The sequence below is a fragment of the Aythya fuligula genome, chromosome 8 (assembly GCF_009819795.1).
Source record: "Aythya fuligula isolate bAytFul2 chromosome 8, bAytFul2.pri, whole genome shotgun sequence".
NCBI lineage: Eukaryota > Metazoa > Chordata > Aves > Anseriformes > Anatidae > Aythya > Aythya fuligula.
The window spans coordinates 14,557,747-14,575,655 of NC_045566.1; the positions used below are offsets into that span (position 1 = coordinate 14,557,747).

General features: G+C 36.8%; 1 long non-coding RNA gene across 1 annotated transcript; it reads left to right on the plus strand.

The window, feature by feature from the left end:
- The first annotated feature begins 218 nt into the window (after window positions 1-218).
- Window positions 219-17,860, plus strand: LOC116492147. Its single transcript, XR_004253555.1, has 5 exons — window positions 219-622; window positions 4,828-4,947; window positions 11,598-11,650; window positions 13,264-13,396; window positions 17,634-17,860. It is a non-coding gene; the product is annotated as an uncharacterized LOC116492147 (long non-coding RNA).
- The last annotated feature ends 49 nt before the right edge of the window (window positions 17,861-17,909 follow it).

Below are 17,909 nucleotides of genomic sequence, written 5' to 3' on the forward strand. Positions count from 1 at the left end.
CGGACCACGCCATGTCCCTGCCCGGGAATGCGAGCGGGACGCAGCCACCGCGCCTCAGGAGGGGACGGGGCCGCCCCTGCCACCAGAGCCGCCCTCACCGCCCGCTTCGGCCCTCCCCGGGGCCGGACCCGGCAGCTGGGGTGCTCCCGAGCCCTGCCCCGGGGCCGGGGGGCGTTGAAGGAGGCTCCGGGTGCTGACGGTACCGCGGGCGCCAGCTCGGGCCGCCGCTGCAATTCCTGGATCTATGCTGATTTCCGCCAGTTTTCCTTTTTAATTATTTTTTATTTTTCCCCTTCCCGTTTGGTTTTACAACCAGTGTTTTAACCTCTGCGTTCTGTAGGCAACTCCGAGAGAGCCCTTTCAGGCTTTTTCTACAATGTTTTGCATCCTAGCATAAGGCGCGTGACCTAATGACATAAATGGTTCAGGAAAAAATTAGAAAACAAAAAGAAGAAACACTCATCAAATAAAGATTTTTAATATTTTTAATGCCCAGCAACGAAGAAAGATGACAATTTGAAACCTGATAAAATAATGTGGAGCACATAAAGTTGGTTGAAAATGTACTTGTGAGTCTGTCAGCAGTATTTTTTTTTTTCCTCCTGCTTTAACACCCTGCAAGGTAAGCTGCTAGCATAACAGGAACAGGCTGGGGGGTCTTGCAAACACCAGGCTGGCTGCTAAGGACAGAAAGCAACACGAGGAATCCTTCAGGGGATACAAAAGAGATGGGAGACTTTTCCTGTGCAGTACAGATGCATAGCTCGTGAATCAAGAAATCCATACTTCACGGGCATTTTTAATTGGTTTTCCTTACAGTTTACATTGTGGTTTTTACAGATATGCAGAAATTACCATTTCTTTACTGCTCAAACCTTGGTTACGCTTGTCAAAAAATAGAAGCAGAGGTATAATTTTTGTCCACAAATTCGTAGTTTCGTTGAAGTTCATGTGCTAGTTTATGTAGGTTAGTGTTCATAGGAACAGACCTAAACGTTAATGAAAAATCACATGCCAAAGCAGAGGCAATGTGATCCAGGTCTGTCCCCACGTAAGCATTTTTCATTTTTCTCACAGCTGTGCTACAGGATGCTTGTAGGGAAAGGTCTGATTTTCTTCCTGTTGGAGTCATTTGGACTTACACCATCAACTGCAGATAAAATGATTTAAAAGGTTGACATGCATTGCATGTAATCTCCAGGTCAGAGCTTGCTGTGGGCCTGCATTAGATCCTGTATTTGTTTTTAGCTGTATGTCCCCATTCTGTACCCTAAACCCAAGCCTGAGGCGTGCCCCCATGCTGAGCTGAAACATGTTACGTAAGCAGGTTCTGATGAGAGATTGTACCCAGCTGTTGGTTTATACTTCCCAAGCAAAATTAGAGCCTGAAAATATCACCGTGCCCCCTCCCTGCTCTGCTCCCAGGAGACATTTTCCGGCAGCCTCACTTCCAAGGTACAGCTAATGCTTCTGCTCTGCCGAGGATGACTGCTACAAATGGATGCTGGTCTTAGCTGGGAAATCACAGTCTGTGACACAGCTCCCAGCAAAGGCTGGAGTCTGACCACACAAATGCTTTTTCTCATCTTCATTACTGAGAAGGAACAGGCATTAATCTCTTCCAAAAGGTGCTTTTAGCTGTTGTTTCCCAGAAGCAGATCAGATTTTTTTTTAATGTGATCTGCATTTTGAATAACTCAAAGTAAGTGGTACTCACTACCTCCAAGTTAAAGTGTTAGAACTAACAATTTAGTAAGAAATTGCAACTGGGTATTAAATACACAGATGCTTGATTAGGAACATTAAATTGAGTTTTAGTTTGAATATTGAGCCAGTCTGAACATTGATGCCCTCAAGATAACATGTGCCTAGATGATTGTTGTAAACAGAACTAACAGAAAGAAATATCTTTTAGGGCATGAAGATCATCTGATGAATTTCACAAAGAAGCAGATAAAGACAGAAAAAACCTAGAGACCAGGAATGAATGTGCTATCAGAAATCTACCTATTTCTATTAAAATTATTTTTCTACAATTACACACAGGAATAGTGGGTACTTTTATGGCCTTAAAGTGTTACAGTAGAGGAATGAGTGAGGCAATCAGACCAGTCCTATTTTTTAGGAGAAGACTATTTGAACACCATTCCTATTTTGCCTTTCTGGTTACTGGTAACTTACTCCCTGAATAATTATCTGCACTGTAATGCTGAATATTTGTAAGCCATGTCAAAGTCAGTAAATATTTCTTCGAATTACACAGGGGATAAAGTACTTCAAAAACTACTCATGTTTGAATAGCGACAAAGTAGGCTTTGAAATGAACACATTTCTCCTATCCACTCAATCATCACCTTATGGAGGTGCAGTGGGATGCACAATCTGATACGGTCCCAAAAACTTGACACTGCATTTTGCCTCTGCAGTTGGACCAGGTTTTATCTTTGTGCAGTTGTTTGTGCTGTGGAATACCAGAAAGCCAGAGTTTCAAACCATATGAGATAACAATCATGAAGTCCAATAGCTTTGAAACAAATCAGCATGTGGATGTATAAGAAATTTTATAACTCCAAGTGTTTTCTTCTGTTTGCACAACATTCCTCTCTGAATACATTAAGTAGTTAATTATGCTTTTCTGAACAGGTGCATTTTCTAGCTTGCTATAAAACTATATCCAAACAGTCTGCTCAGTCAAAACTCTCCTCTGTCCTGGAGTCTGACTTCAAAAAGCATTATCGATCAAAAAAGAAGGTTCAGCTCAAGCTCTCATCCTACACTTTATATTGCCTTAGGATTCTGTCTACAAGACTCTTCAGCCCATTCATATTCTTGGCTTTGAAGAGCAGCACCCATTTCTTTTAGATAAGCCATCTGCTTTGTGTTAAAATCCACACAACAATTTCCCAGCAGCACCAACACCTGCTAATAGGGCATGGTGTTCAGGCAGACACTGCCAGCCCATCACAGCTTCTTATCTCCCATTGCTCTAATCTTCAGAGTGCTGCCTGGGATTATCTCCTAGAAATCAAATGCCCAGCAAGACAGCTTTTTAAACCATACATCACCGAACATGTGCCATGTGTCTGATTGAGTTCATTGCCACTGTAAACATCTTTTATTATACAGATCAAGGCAACTTTACAAGCTGTAGCAGTATAATATTGACATAACACAGTATTTCATACAATAACTTTTTATAGTCCTCATCACTCCAGACATGCTCTGGGTGAAATTCAGTACTGATGTAAGCAGATACCATAGTACCAAGGGCATCTGCAGACTGCAGTCAATTACACAAACTTAATGGGGCCCCTTCAGTTCAGGCATGGTTTTGAATGGCTTTAAGACATGAGCTCTTTATTTTTAGCCATGCAAAATATTATTTCAGGGTGTCTTTATCTGTTTAGTAATCAAAGCTTGGAGGTACTTTTTCAAGTAATCTTGTCAAATTCCCATCTGTTGTCTGCCCTAAGAAAAAGGGAGTCTCGGAACTTAAGCAGTTTGGAAAGACATTTCTTTATACTGAACAGCCATCAACCAGTAAAAAATTTCCACTGCGTGGAAGTTGTAAAACAAAATGAGGTATATTGAAAGAAAATGAGAAATCATATCTGTTGGTCAACTAAGCTGATGTGGTAATCCAGGAGATAGTTTCCATAAATATTCACAAACTAGGATAAGATCATACAATACTATCATAGGCTGTCTATGTTACTGCTGGCCTGCAGGCCCAAGTAGATGTGTGAGCAGCTTATCCTTCTCAGTTGGACATTGGGAATAAACCATTACTTAAGCAGTATGGTCGGGATTCACTGTTTCCACACAAATAAAAAATCCTCTGAAGTTAAGATTTTGGAAATCCTGGATGATACAAAGACCTCTTTTCATGGGTCTACCATTGTACCTCAAAGCAGTTTCTAGCTGCATGAATAGATCAGTTTTGGGGTTGTTAAATAAAAGCAAAATGCTTTCCCCAGCTGTAAAATTTTTCAACGGTAACAAGCATCTTCTAAAGACCAAGACAGAACTATAGAATCCTTTTAAACATTTACTAGTATATGTTTTCTTCACCTATATAAATACTATTGTCCTCTCACTAAAGAGCGCATTAGTTGTGTCTGTAGCCATGCAGCACATGGAAGAGGGGATAAAGCATTTCTGTACTCAAAGTCATTTTCTTACTAGTTTTAAAAGAAAGCAGCATAGTGAAGTGACAACAGAATCAATACTACCTTACCTAGTGTAGTAAGATGGAGAAGTTTCATGAACAGTGAAAATTTTTTTCTAATGTCCATACCACAAGGTGCACTGTGCTGCACAATGCAAAGCCATCTAAACTACACATACTGAACTCTGATTTGGCAGAGCTTATTTATGCACAGGGTCAGAAGCTCAGATACTTCTGCACTGCAATTTGGTTTCCTCGAATACCTCTTAGCCTGGCCAGGTGGGCTCCTTGGACTCATCATGCACTGCCTCTCACCCATTCAAATTAGCAGCAGAGGACATAGAGGTAATAAAAGCAGCAAAGTATTTTTGGAGAAAAACTAGAAGGTTGTGTACTGGGGTCAAGGTCTAACAATCTACATTTATAAGAATAGTTAAGAATAGAAACATAGCACCCTCTTTAGCAAGATGTGGTAAAGCCCTACCAGCACTAAATTTGTGCTACAAAGAAAATAAAATAGAACCATTATCTGTTTACATGGGACAGCTCTGCATGCAAGAAACAGCACTGAGTGAAAGCACTCACTGCATCTGTGCTGTGGGCAGCACTCTAAATCTTCTGTAAGTTACATAAGCTTAAAGTTTAAATTTATATTACAGAAATACAACATACTATGGGGCAGCAAGAGTATGACTGCTCATTATGGGAACACAAGCTAAGAGAGATCCCCTGCTGCAGAACAAGAACCTCCGGACCCTATTTTACATTACCTTAGCAAGGTAAGCACAACAGACCTGGGACAGCAACTAGAACCAATCAAGAGCCCATATCATGGGACAATATCATGGTGATGAGACAAGTACAAAGCCAAGCTAATAAAAAGTCAAGCCAAAGGAGGTGAGGGCTCAGGGCAGAACTTAAATAGAGCTCTGAAGGGTGTGGGGGAGCCTCCAGGTGGGGCTGATCAGAGCCACTAAGGTTTATTAGTGCCTTCTGTAGCCTGATATAATAGTTTTTCATAATAAGAGGGATATGGGGGGTATTTTTCCTTTGAAGCTCTGTGTATAAAATTTTTTATTTTATGTTACCTTTTGTAATGTGTTTTTGTTTTTTATGTCTTATATGAGTTTAATCTATGTTTGTATGGATGGGTATGTGAAACTTAATTTGATCTGTTGAACGGAGGGAATCTCACTATATAACAATACAATATTGTTTGCTTAATCTTTTCCATTGAATTTTACTTGCTCTTTGTAATGAAAACTTCTGGTTCTAGGAAGGTAAACAGCGTAGGGATCAACTCATAGGAGAGCAAGGATGCGTAGGCATAGGTAATATTTTCTATAAGCTGAACAATGTTTACTTGGTTTTGTCCTATTACTTTTAGAAGCTTTGAATTTACCTTTACTGTAAAATACTCACTAAAATGATTTATTAACAGAGGTTATACAATAAACTGAGGACTTGTGGAACAGTATGCTATGAAATCATTTTATTGTGTTTAATGTGGATTTTCTTGGGGGGGGGGGGGAACTTGCATCATTATGAAAAATGCTTTATTTTTTTAAAATGAATAGGATTTGAATGTAAAAAAAGACAACTTAATAGCAGTCCTAATTCCTTTAAAGGACTGTGTTTCTACTTAAAAAGGAAAGATTCTTTCAGCTGATAACTTGAAGCAGGTGGTGGCAGACTGTGGGTTTGCTACTCTCCATGTCCCATCCTACTTCTATAGCAGACTAAATGTCTATTGCAATAAAGTAGGTGGAAGAGAAATGTTGACTCAGGATAACTTTGCTTTATAAAAAGCACACCAAAATTAGCAGGACGATGGAAACTTGATAAGATTTTTACTATTCAAAGCTCTGACAATTGTGGGAGATTTAAATTGTTTTGCTCTTTCTTTCTCACTCATATTTTCCTCTTATTTTGTCCTCATTTAAAGACTGCCAGAAACTTAAGACAATATGAACTTGAATTACTTGAACAAGAAATTCTTTAATTTCCTTCTTCTCTCTCAGAAAAATGAAAAGAAGAGCAACATTCCCAGGATTTAATCAAAAACTCTTATTTAATATTTCATTTGTGAGGCTCAGTTACCTTAGTAACTTTATTCCTGAAGACTCTTTGTTATCTAACCACAAAAACATAGGCTTTATACATGAGATAATGACACTGTCATGGATTTTCCATAAGCTAGTTTGGGGTGTATTTTTATACTAAGTACAAGTTAGAGAGCTACAACATTCACAAGAAGTAAGTGGAGATTTCTTTCTTAATTACAGGCATAATATAGAGTTCAAAATTAATGTGCTGTTCATGTATATTAATGTTCAAGCTCACTTGTCTATCTATCCCTCACAGACAACAATGACAGGGGTACATATATTGAAAGAATACTACACTTTAAATTCAGAATAGAAGTGTAATACTGTAGAGCAGTAATACTAATCATTTTCTGAAGCAACTCTTTGTAGTGAAATATGGCCAGGAGAGGACACAAGCTAGAAAAACCTTTAATCTCACTTCTAAAGTGTTATCTGAAGGGGGAAAAAAAACAACAAACAAACAAAAAAACACTTGAGTTCCAAAATATCAGGGACACAATTGTCAAGCTGGTTTTATTTAACTTTATGGAACTGTGTGTAAGGTTGAAACAGCATAAATTCCTATCAGTAAGAGTAAGCTTTGAAATACCTACCATCTAGCTAATACTTAATCCATCTATTTATTAGATATAGCAATATTGGAAAGAGTAACTCTTTAATTTTCCCAGAACTATTTTTAATTAGCTTTCTGACATGCTCTTCACTTTTCTAAAGCTGCTACCTTAAAAATAAAACCACACTGTCAAATTAAAATGATAAGCAGAGTTGTCATTTCTGTATAGTTAGTTTTCTTTGTTATAATCTCATTTCATTATACACATATTTACTGATTTAATACTTATATATATTACAAGCAATGTAGAAAATGAGAAGGAAAGCTGTCAGAAAATATTTTTGCTATATATCAGAAAATAAAACAAGTACAGACTGTAGAAGTATAAAATGTTCCAAGAGAAGTGTGCAATATGTTTCTGCAGAGACTATCTCTTCATACAGGTACAGATACAGAGTTTGGCTGTTCCAAAATGACCTATTTTTTTCCTCAAGGTCCCCAGCTTTTTTTTTTTTCTGATGTTTACAGGGGTTTTCCTAAGCAACCAGATGAACCAGAGACATTTAAAGGGGCCTATCCTGTTTGTGCTGTAGTATCCAAATCACAGAAAGACAACGAACTTCAGAGTGCCCTGCTTATGCAGAAATGCCCAGCCTGATGTAGAAGCATATTTGAATTCATTCACAACTGCTTTCTGTAGAAAAGCAGCAAGACTGCTACAACCATACTTTACATAATCATGACAAAGTTTGGGTTTGGTTCAGATGGGAGAACATACTTCTGTGATTTTTTTTCCCTGCCCATGGCAGAGAGGTTGGAACTGGATGATCTTTAAGGTCCCTTCCAACCTGAACCATTCTATGAATACAATAGGTAATATTAATGTAGTTTAAATTTCCTTATTTTATAGGAAAAATCCCATGAAATTGGAGGACTGATTTGTCCAAGAAGCAATAGTGATTTCATTAAGTGGTTATGACTTGTTGTATCAACTAGGACAGAAAATGAAGGCCCTACTCAAAGTTAAGACATCATTTTGAATGTCCAAACATACATTAAAATAGTTTGTTCAGACCAAAGGTCTGCAATTTATTTTACCTGGAACTGTTGGAAAGTGACTAGAAAGCTCTGTGCGCAGAACAGCCACACAGCCAAGGACAAACCTGGACTGCTCACACGTTGCTGAGATCGTAACAAAAGCACAGGTTCTCCCAGACATAAGCAGCACTCTTTCTTCCCAAGCTGAACATACTGTCTCCCCTGCAATTTCGTGTCTTAAAAGAATGTAGTATGTTTTCCTGTTGAATGAGGCAAGTTCTAAAAGTTCTTCTCTGTAACAATTTTACCTGTTTTGTGTTCTCTGTTTTTTCTGCATGTGTGTGCTGTAATTCTTCTGGCTTCTTTACTCTCTCCCTTTACTGTTTTCAAAACCTCTTCTGTTCTGCACTATTTTATTCCTTTACTATGGTTACAATGTTATCCTTTCTTGGAGCAGGGTTAAGATGCCCTTCACAAGGGGTTCTGCTGCTTTCCCCATACTTCCTCCAGCCTTTCTCTCCTCCCCTCCCTAGAAATCCCAGCAGCCAGGGGACTGCCACACTCTAACAGCACAGGAACTTCCAGAAGCCCTTGACATCATTTGTCTGTCTCATCCTCAGACTTATGTATGAAAAAGCACTGCATAACTGATAAGTATTGGCACTGATTGTATTATTTGTATGTAAAAGGATCATTATTTAAAACATTTAGCTCCCCCTTCAAACAGGTAGCAGATTAGAAAAGAAATATCCCTCCCCTATCTTCCATTAAGCAAGTACTTTTAAATGAAGGATGAAGTAACCTGTATTTATCATAATTAACGTACCTAAGAAATTATAGGAATAAATTACTTACCTAGGAGAACCATTGTTAATGACTTTTTTACCCAATCAGATTCTGTCCTATGGAACCTTGATGGAACAAATATGGCTAGTTATGCTCCTTTTCCTGCAATACATTGGTGGAATGTTATGGCAGCATGTAAGCAAAGTATTTTCTATAAGATGCTTTATAAGAAGGAACAGCTGCAAAAATAGAATAACCCAGGCCAAGCACTACAGATAATATCCTGATGCCACTGATGACAAAGCTTCTTTTGAGTATGAAGTAGGGTTTCGTTTTAGACTTTAAGGAAAAATACTTCTATCTTCAACAAAGGCTTTTATGGTCTTTGCCTCTGTGTGTGTGCACTTAAGGGATTAGAAATCTCAACTGTGGTTTGCCTTTTTAATAATGACCAGGTAGGGCCCCAACTCATTTAGACATGCATGCATATTTATGTTCAAATCTATCAGTGAAAACGAGATCTAATGTCCCTGTTATTTGGACGAAGCAGGGGTGCTAACCATCATCCAAGTGTGATGCTGAATTTCATTAGCTTTCAACTATTAAAAAATAACTACTTTGTAAGTAAATTTGCAGTACAACAGAGTGGAAAAAAGTAAGTAAACTGAATGGAATGGGAAAGGAGAGGAAGGGAGACAAAAAGGGATAAAAAAGGAATAAAGGTAGAGTGATAAGATGCATTAGCATATTTAAAGGCTTCTTTAAAAGCTCTTGAAGTCTTTAGCATTAGGAAAAGGACACTTCTTAGATCTCTGTGGAAAGATAGAGAGGATATTCAAAGGTATCTGTTTTAAGTAACCCACACAAAATTGCATCACCCCAAGTTAAAATATTGCATCTGGCCATAACATAAATAAGTGTCAACATTATCCCTAACAGGGTCAGGTATCTGTATGGTTATACATTCTCTATTAGGCCTCAATTGTCTTTGCCAGAAATTATTTAAAAGTAGTTCAAGCATTTCTTTGGTTTCCAGTGCTGTAAGTTAATTTCTATATGTAGACATTTATTGATTCATATATTCCTTTGGAATAGATCTGCCCTTTGTGCAAAAACAAACAAACAAACAAGCAAACAAAAAACAAACAAACAAAAACAACCTTTCACATTCCTGTGAAAAACCTGTATTTCATGTTTATAATCTTTTAACATGGATTTTAAAAAAGTTTCACCATTTCACCAGAAGCAACATATTTATGTCAACTATTATTACAAAATGAGTTCAACATTTTAGATGCTAAATTGAGTTTGAAGAAAATCTGTAAATCTGTCTTGGATTAAATGTGAGTAGAAGTCAAAGATCTCTGAGATTAAAAGAACGTGCTTGAAAACATTCTCTTGCAGGATTGGTCATGCAACTATCGAAAGTACAGAACATTTGATATCAAACCACATTCTGCCAATGACATCTTAGGTTCTAGAGTTGGGAAGGAAAAGCTTTTACATCAGTATTTGCATTACAGCCACTTGGAATAGCCACTTTATGTTGTTGAGGATTAAGTTCTTCTTGGCTAACACTATAGATACTTGTCTGACAAAGCTAGAAGGAGAAATACAAACAAAAAATAGATCTTCAATAATTTCTAAGTTTGTTTCTTGGCTTGTTTTTGTTGTTTGTGTTTTTTGTTGTTGGTGGTGGTAGTGTTTTTGTTGTTTTTTTTTTTTTAAGATGGAAAGTGTCTTTTACTGTTTGTTTATTGCATGAGTCTTTTCAATTGATTCACACCTATAAATGCAATACTGTAATTTTCTTTATAATTTTTCATGATGAAAGGTTACTGGTGTAAATGTTCCTTTAGAGTTTTAGATTTCTGTCTTATAAGTGTGAGGAAAAGGCACTATGGACACACATGATCAACGAATGTCTGTAATCATCTGAACCTAGAATAACTCCTCATTTATGGCACTGGCAGTAACAAGAAATGAAAGACATTGAAGAAATCAGAGCATTTAAAGACTCAAATTCTGGAAATACCAGAAACTACTGGAAAAGAATAAAAGAACACTCCAATGTACATCTGGAAGCACTAGGTGTTATTTAAAAGCAAGTCAACCAGAAGGTTTTCCTTCTGAAAATAGCAAGTGCTGATGCATTTGGCATATTTAGCAGTTTTCAGCAATCCAGGCAAAACAGAATAGTCACAGAACTGTTACAAAAACGAGGAGTATTATATTATAAATAATAATAATAATAATAATGAAAGCATATGAAAGTTACATATTTGAACCTGAAGGTTTGAAAGTATTTTGTAGTTTATACATTTGGGGTGACAAATTTTAGCTCAGTATATTTTTGTCTGTTACAGGTATTATAATAAGCATGGCATTAGCCTGTTTTAGGGTAAGAACTACTGAAGATTTTTATATTTAAGAAAACCTTCCAGTTCTATAAAGCTAATTAGCTCCTGGTTTGCAATAAAGTGGAGAGGGAATAGTACAGTAGTAGATTGCTGGGAGAAGTAGACCCCCAGATGAGGCAATTTAGAATGTGCCAAGGAAATGGTACTTGAATAAAGCATTGGACTGCACCTTAGATGTGACCAAGGGCTCAAAATATTGTAAGACAAAGATGGTAGATTTTAAAAAGTATGCAGAGCTTGAAATCATAAACAAGGAATAACAACGCAAATTAAGCAAATAGGAGAAGCTGAAAGTTAAGCAAAAGCATGTATTAATTTGACAGACTCTTCAAGCACCAGGATGGTAAACCATGAGCAAACTGCATGTTGTTAACACCTCTGGCTGAGATGATCATTCTCATATGAACTACGGACGTTTGCAGAAGATGGTGTGTCCAAAAGAAACAACAGTATTATGTAACCATGAGAGCAAATAGTAGTTATGCACATCTAATTGAATGTAATACATATCCCATTATTTCTAGGACCTGTGTTATAACCCTCTGAGAAAATCAACTGCTTGGAGAAAGATAAACAGGTAAAATTCAGGGTTTGTGTTTCCCCAGAAAATGTATTGATTCTGTTTAAAAATCTGCTTCTAGGTAGAAATAATAAACCAGGAGAACTATCCTACACAGGTTTTCTATTCTGAGAGAGCACTACTAAATATATTACAGCTGAAGAGCTGATTCTGCATTAAAAAAGCTTCTTAGCTATACTTCTTTACCCAGTAGTGATATATGACTGTGGGACACAAGTTACAGGACAGGCACTTGAGTAGAATACAGTGAAGCTTGGATTTAGTTATGTCACTACTAATTGTTATTATTCCTAGTTTATTGGGTTGTTTGCAATGATGTTATGATACTAAAGCAGTAACAAGATTTGCAGAGTATATACAAAAGAAGCCAGTTGTTATTTCCAACAATCTCATGGAGAAATAGTAACAAAACCCACACACCTAGAGAGCTGGTAACAGTAACATTTGAAAAGAACTGGGATGTGAATAGCTACAAAAATATAAATAAAGCTGAGTGATCCCATCTCTATTTAAAGTGAATGGGATACTGGAAGCTGCTGTCAGCAAGGAGTGAATACGATCCAGTAAGAATATATGATGCAAATCAACACAAATGCTAGTGAAACTTTGAAGTCGGACTAGCATTTGCTGAGCAGCAAAGTTGGTGTTTTTGTATCTTATATATCGCATCTTTGGAAAAAAAAAAAAAAAAAAAGCAAACAGAAAACATAAACACTTTCTAAATACCAAAAGAGATGAAAGAAAGGACAAAGACTCATTTTTTGCTTGGAAAAAAAAAAAAAATAATCACTTGGTTGGAAGCAAAAAAAAAAAAAAAGGTTTGAAAGATCAAATTTTGGGACCTAGCACTTAATGAAAATGTGAATTTTCTGCCTCCAGCAGAAGTATCACTGATATTTCAAGCAGATATAAGCCATGATATGAATATCTCTAAGGTCAGCTAAACGTTAATGATATTGATAATACTTTGTTTATAAGCATAAGGAATTCTGTGTGATATTCAAATTGTTTAAGAGTTGTTATTAAACTTGTTGGGAAAGGTATATGTGATGCTAGGAATTGTTTAGTATTTTGAAAGAGGCATCATTTTTCTAGTCTTAGAAGTTCTGCAGACATATATGCTCTGTCAAACAGAAGCATTTGAAACTGTATCGTGAAATAAAGAGGATCTCTTTAGAGCACCTTGGCTCCAGAGTAATCACTGAACACACTGGACTACAGAAGAATTTATTTTGGGCTTTCTACTTATCAGGAGCATTTCAGTAAAGTATACTTTGAATATATTTTGCTTTATGTTCTATTAATGCTACTGTCTGCACTGACTCTATTCAAATTTCTACTTAGCTATGTAAGCTCTGAAGGTGAAAGCATATCTTAAAAGCCATGCTTATGTATTTTTTTGTTAATTAGGTGACACTGTTTGTGAGATGAATACAAATAATTTTTTAAGTCTGCTTCTGTAATGCTAAGTAAAAGAAGCTCTCTTTTAGAAGACTCTTCTTACATCATATAACTATGATCAGACTGAAGTCAATGTCTTTGGTATACAATACACAAAGATATCTGTACTAGAGTTCTGACCAGAATTTTTTCCTTCTAACTCATTTTAGCAGTTAAAAGAAATCAAGTGCTGATAACAAGCTCAAAAACTGGTGTTTTTTGTTATAAGTCTTCATACCAAGAGATGACACAGCATGACATCACTGTGTGATGACAGGACATCAAGAAGAAAAGGAAAAGCAGGTAAGAGATATATTCTAAATAAATAAATAAATAAATAGTTTTCTTGTGCTCTAGTATTTAGCAATACTATTTTTTTCTTGACATCCACTCCATTTGGGCATGATTCTAATGTATTTTCCCTTCTGTCATCTAAACAAAATTATCAGAATACCTCTTAGAAAGTGAAAAATAAGCTTGTAAACTAGAATGGGGGATTCTCTGTGTGGTAATACTGTGAAATAATCTAAATTAATATTTTTGGATGCAGTAGTCAAGCCTCACAAACTCTTTGTGTGAACTCTTTTAGTTAGGATTAAAGTGACCTTCATTTAAGGTAGCCTATTTCACTTCTAAAGTAAGTTAAACTAAATTGAATTAAGGTCATTTTTAATTCTGAATAAAAATATGTACAGAGGCATTCAATGTAGCTTAGTGTACTTTAAATTAACAAGTGTAATTAACTTGGAGATCTCCATAGAAAAGGCCTAAAAGAGAAATTTAATAACACTACTATTTTTGTTTTTTTTTTTTTTTTTTTTATTCTGCAAAAGAAAAGTGATACAGAGTCTCAATATACAGTAAGAACAAACATTAGTATAATATTGATCACCTCTAAATTACAGTAAGCATGCAAATAATGAAGATTCAAGTGCACTGAAAATGTTTTAGTATATAGTTTATTAAACACCTACACATTTTGAATAGAAATACTCATTGTGTACTCAAAGTTATTCAAACTTTGTGACTAGACTGGAACTATGTTAGACAACTATACCATTCATTTTTATTTAAGTTTTGTTCTTTCTATAGTTCGTGTACTACAAACCAAATATGTTGCTGAACTACTTAAAGTGCAAGAACAAGGCATGCGATTAATTTCTTCGGTGTTCTTCTCTACTCTTATATTTTGTACACAATCAACTGTTCAGAGTGAAACAAATCAAGATTTTGTTTTTACTATCTTGCTTTTCTTGGCTAGGCAATCTATCATGGATTCAAAATGTTTGGACACCTGTGTAGAAAAGTGAAGGACTTCTCTTGATGTGGATAAGGAAAATTTTAAAATGAGCCTGATGGCAGCAGGATACACGAAAGGAACACAGTCAGTTATAGAAGTCACTCAGTGAATTTTCCTTAACAGTTATTAGTAATTCATTCTGAATCACAAATGTGCAGGCAGTGTCTTCTACAAACATGGAAGAATCTGCAGAACAGTAATACGCAACTGAAAGAAGTGTTGTTTGACTGATAGTGAGAGACTACGCCTCTTCTCCCAAATGATCATATAAGATAAAGGGCAAAAACTGAGCAGATGGACTTACCCATTAAGGACGTCTGTAATTTATCTCTGCAAAAAAACATGTCTAATCAGTAGGACATTGATCACAAGACAGCACCTAGTACCTCCAATGAATGAATATATCTACTATCCATAGTAAAATTGACAAATGGTATCTTGTCAAGAGGCGATACTAAAGGAAGGCAGAAGCACAGCTCAAACTTACCTTTTTTAATCTATATTTAAAACACCAGGGAAAAGGAAATAAATCACCACCTTGCAACTTTATGACTTTTGAGAGGTTTGTTGTGAAATAGGTATAGCTAAAAGCAGTAAGAAAATATATAAACCCTTTGCTTCTGTGTTTAAATAATTTCTCTGACCAGTGGCTATCCTGGGAAATGTCTAGCATCAAGAAGGGAAGGATGGAAGTGGAAAAGTGTTGACTGCAAGTGTAAAATTCCTTTGGAGCATCTTCCTTTAAGTGTACCTAATCACACTGAAGGAACCTCAAGTTATTCTTAATTAAAAAGCCTCCCACTTTGAACTAAAATGTCTTACAAAATTGCAACTGTCACACGTGGGTAGTATGCTTTCCTGAGGCTCCAGATTCCTCCTGGATTCACAGAGTGCATCAATGAGCATTTTTCAGGGCATTTGATAGAGCAAGTTGTTGTACCAAGTTGCTCTGGTTTCATTTGGATTCAGGGGCTGGTAATTTCAGATATTGTAGAAACACAGTGTAAGACCTTTCTTTTGGTCTTCTCTGTGAGAAGAAAAGCTCAATTACTTGAGCTTTCATCCTTTCCCCTAGCATATCTACATGACATAGTTGATATTTTCTTGGCACATCTGAAATTATGCTGCAGCAATGAATATTCCTGTTTCTGGTTCAGGAGCTGTAAAATTTGGAAAATAGCTTCTGTATTCACCAAGAGATACACATGCTTCTTGACACTTCAACAACCTGCTAGAAAAACATCCCACACTGGGCTAGCTGGCAGCAGGGAACGTGCCAGTAGTCTGGAACAACATGAAAGGAAAACAAAGAGTTAAATGCCAAATATATCGGTCTGTTTAGGAGTAGAGAAGGAAGCTGGCAGTGGCATTCAGAGATGCAGGAATGTGGGATTTAGGGAAAAGTGGTCAAAGACGAGTGTTCAAACCATGCAATTTACAAGTACTGCTGCAATCCTAAAGCCACATCAAGAGAATACCAACATAGGCAGGTGCATATCCATTACTTGAGCAGAGCCCATATCCTCAGAGTAAGAATTACCAGTATGAATGTACAAAGCTATCAGACTCCATATGCCAATCCCTTGCAATGCAGGCCCACCTTACATGCAAGGGAAACAAGTTAAGGTGTGTAATGCTTTAAATGTAGTGATTTGTTTCAAATCCGTATTGAAATCAACTGTTGTAGTTGCTGCAGCAATGCTGCTATCTCATCTAGAAATTGGTGTGATTACTGAGTAAAATGAAATGTGGCTCCAGAAGTAATTACTGTATGAAAAAGTGATTTCCATTAAAAGCACATGTGAGAGCCTCCTATCTACCAGAAATTCATCTTCCCTGTCCTGAAATGACCCTCTCATTTTTAGTTCTGAGTTTACGTAGAGTTGAATTTCCAAGTTTCATTAGGGAACTATACATCTTCTACAGAGCTTTAGGCTTTATCAGGGAAAAAGATTGGTCTTCGTAGGATATTCCTAATCAATAGTACCCAACGAATATGTAGAAAAATGGATTAAAACCCACTGTGAGTCACTGAAACTACATCATTAAATGTGTATAGCTCTAAAACTGCTGGGCTGAACTTCTTGCAGCATAGCTTTTTTTTTTTTTTTTTTTTTTTTTAATCTTACACAAATCAGCAAAACAAATGAAATCTAAAATTTTTAGATTGTGCCATTACTGAGTAATTCTAACGTATGAACAGAGCATTTTTCATATTTGCATGATTTCATTGTTTAACCAATTGTGTTGAAAGAAACTTAAAGAAGAGATTACTCCTGTGTGAGCGGTGACATGAGGCACTTCGGTGTCAAAGGATTTTATATAAGGAAGTTAAGTAAGGCAGACTGAGAATTAGGGCTAAGGGCTAGAATTAGAGTCAATGCTTTGAATGCTAACTATATATACTCATGTATAATATACTACAACAAAACATTGATAAGTTGTGCAATTAATTCATTAATACTAACCTATTAAGATAGCATCAGTTGTGTATGCAGAGTGAATGAGAATGTCCAGCTCTGAGTCTGTATATCTTCATTTAGACACGTAATACTGAGATCGTGGAAGTGGTTCATTTAATGTTTCACAGCACTGTTGATGTGTTATATGTTATGTTTTTGATTATGAGAGTGCTTGGGTGTAAACATTTATGCAAATGTATCAGTGCTGCATGTGTATTCCGGGCATGTGCTTATTTGAGAACTAGCATAATGCATTGCCGCATGTATATATGCGTGCTCTGTGTGCCTATATAGGATTTTGCTGAAAGATGTGCTCTGACCAGCCAATCCTTGTCCAGCAAATCCCAGAGGGTAATAATGGCTATTGGACCTTGGTGGATCCTCACATATGGAGCCTATGCAGCATAATTTGCTAGTGGAGGGATGAGCTCTAATGCCAAGAATATGTTAAAGATGCTGCAGCATATCTCATTTGTTAGCAGTGCTGCTGCTGTCTTCTCAAGGATATCAAAATGCCTGTCAGCACCTGGATGAAAATCAGCTGACTCAGATTCAATCTGTCTGTGATGAAAATTATGATGGCTGGAGTGGGGAAAATGTTTAAAACCGGGGTAACATCTTTATCTGTGACAATATCATCGGACGCTCATCTATCTAAATGTTAACAGTGCCTCACGTTTTGTTTTGGTTTGGATTTTTTGTCATTGTCTGAGTGATCATGATGGTTGATTGCAAAAGTACCTTTTTCTTTTCCCAAACCTAACTTTTGGTCGTGCAGATCTGGCCATTGCAATCTACTTGCTCTTCCCTGCCAGAATGAATTACCAGGACCTCCCTGAACCTCTAGGTGAGGTGCCTAAAGAATTAAGAGATTCCAGCTGTGGCAAAATGTGACAGTCCTCCTCAACAGTAGTGGCATCACTGCCCCCAATGGTTTGCAGGTTATTTCCTCACTGTGTTTGTTTTGTTTCTGTTCTTCAAACCAATAAAGACCCAGCTTCCTCAGAGACTGCTTCTTTAATCATAAAAACACAGATACTCACGTGAAGCAAGC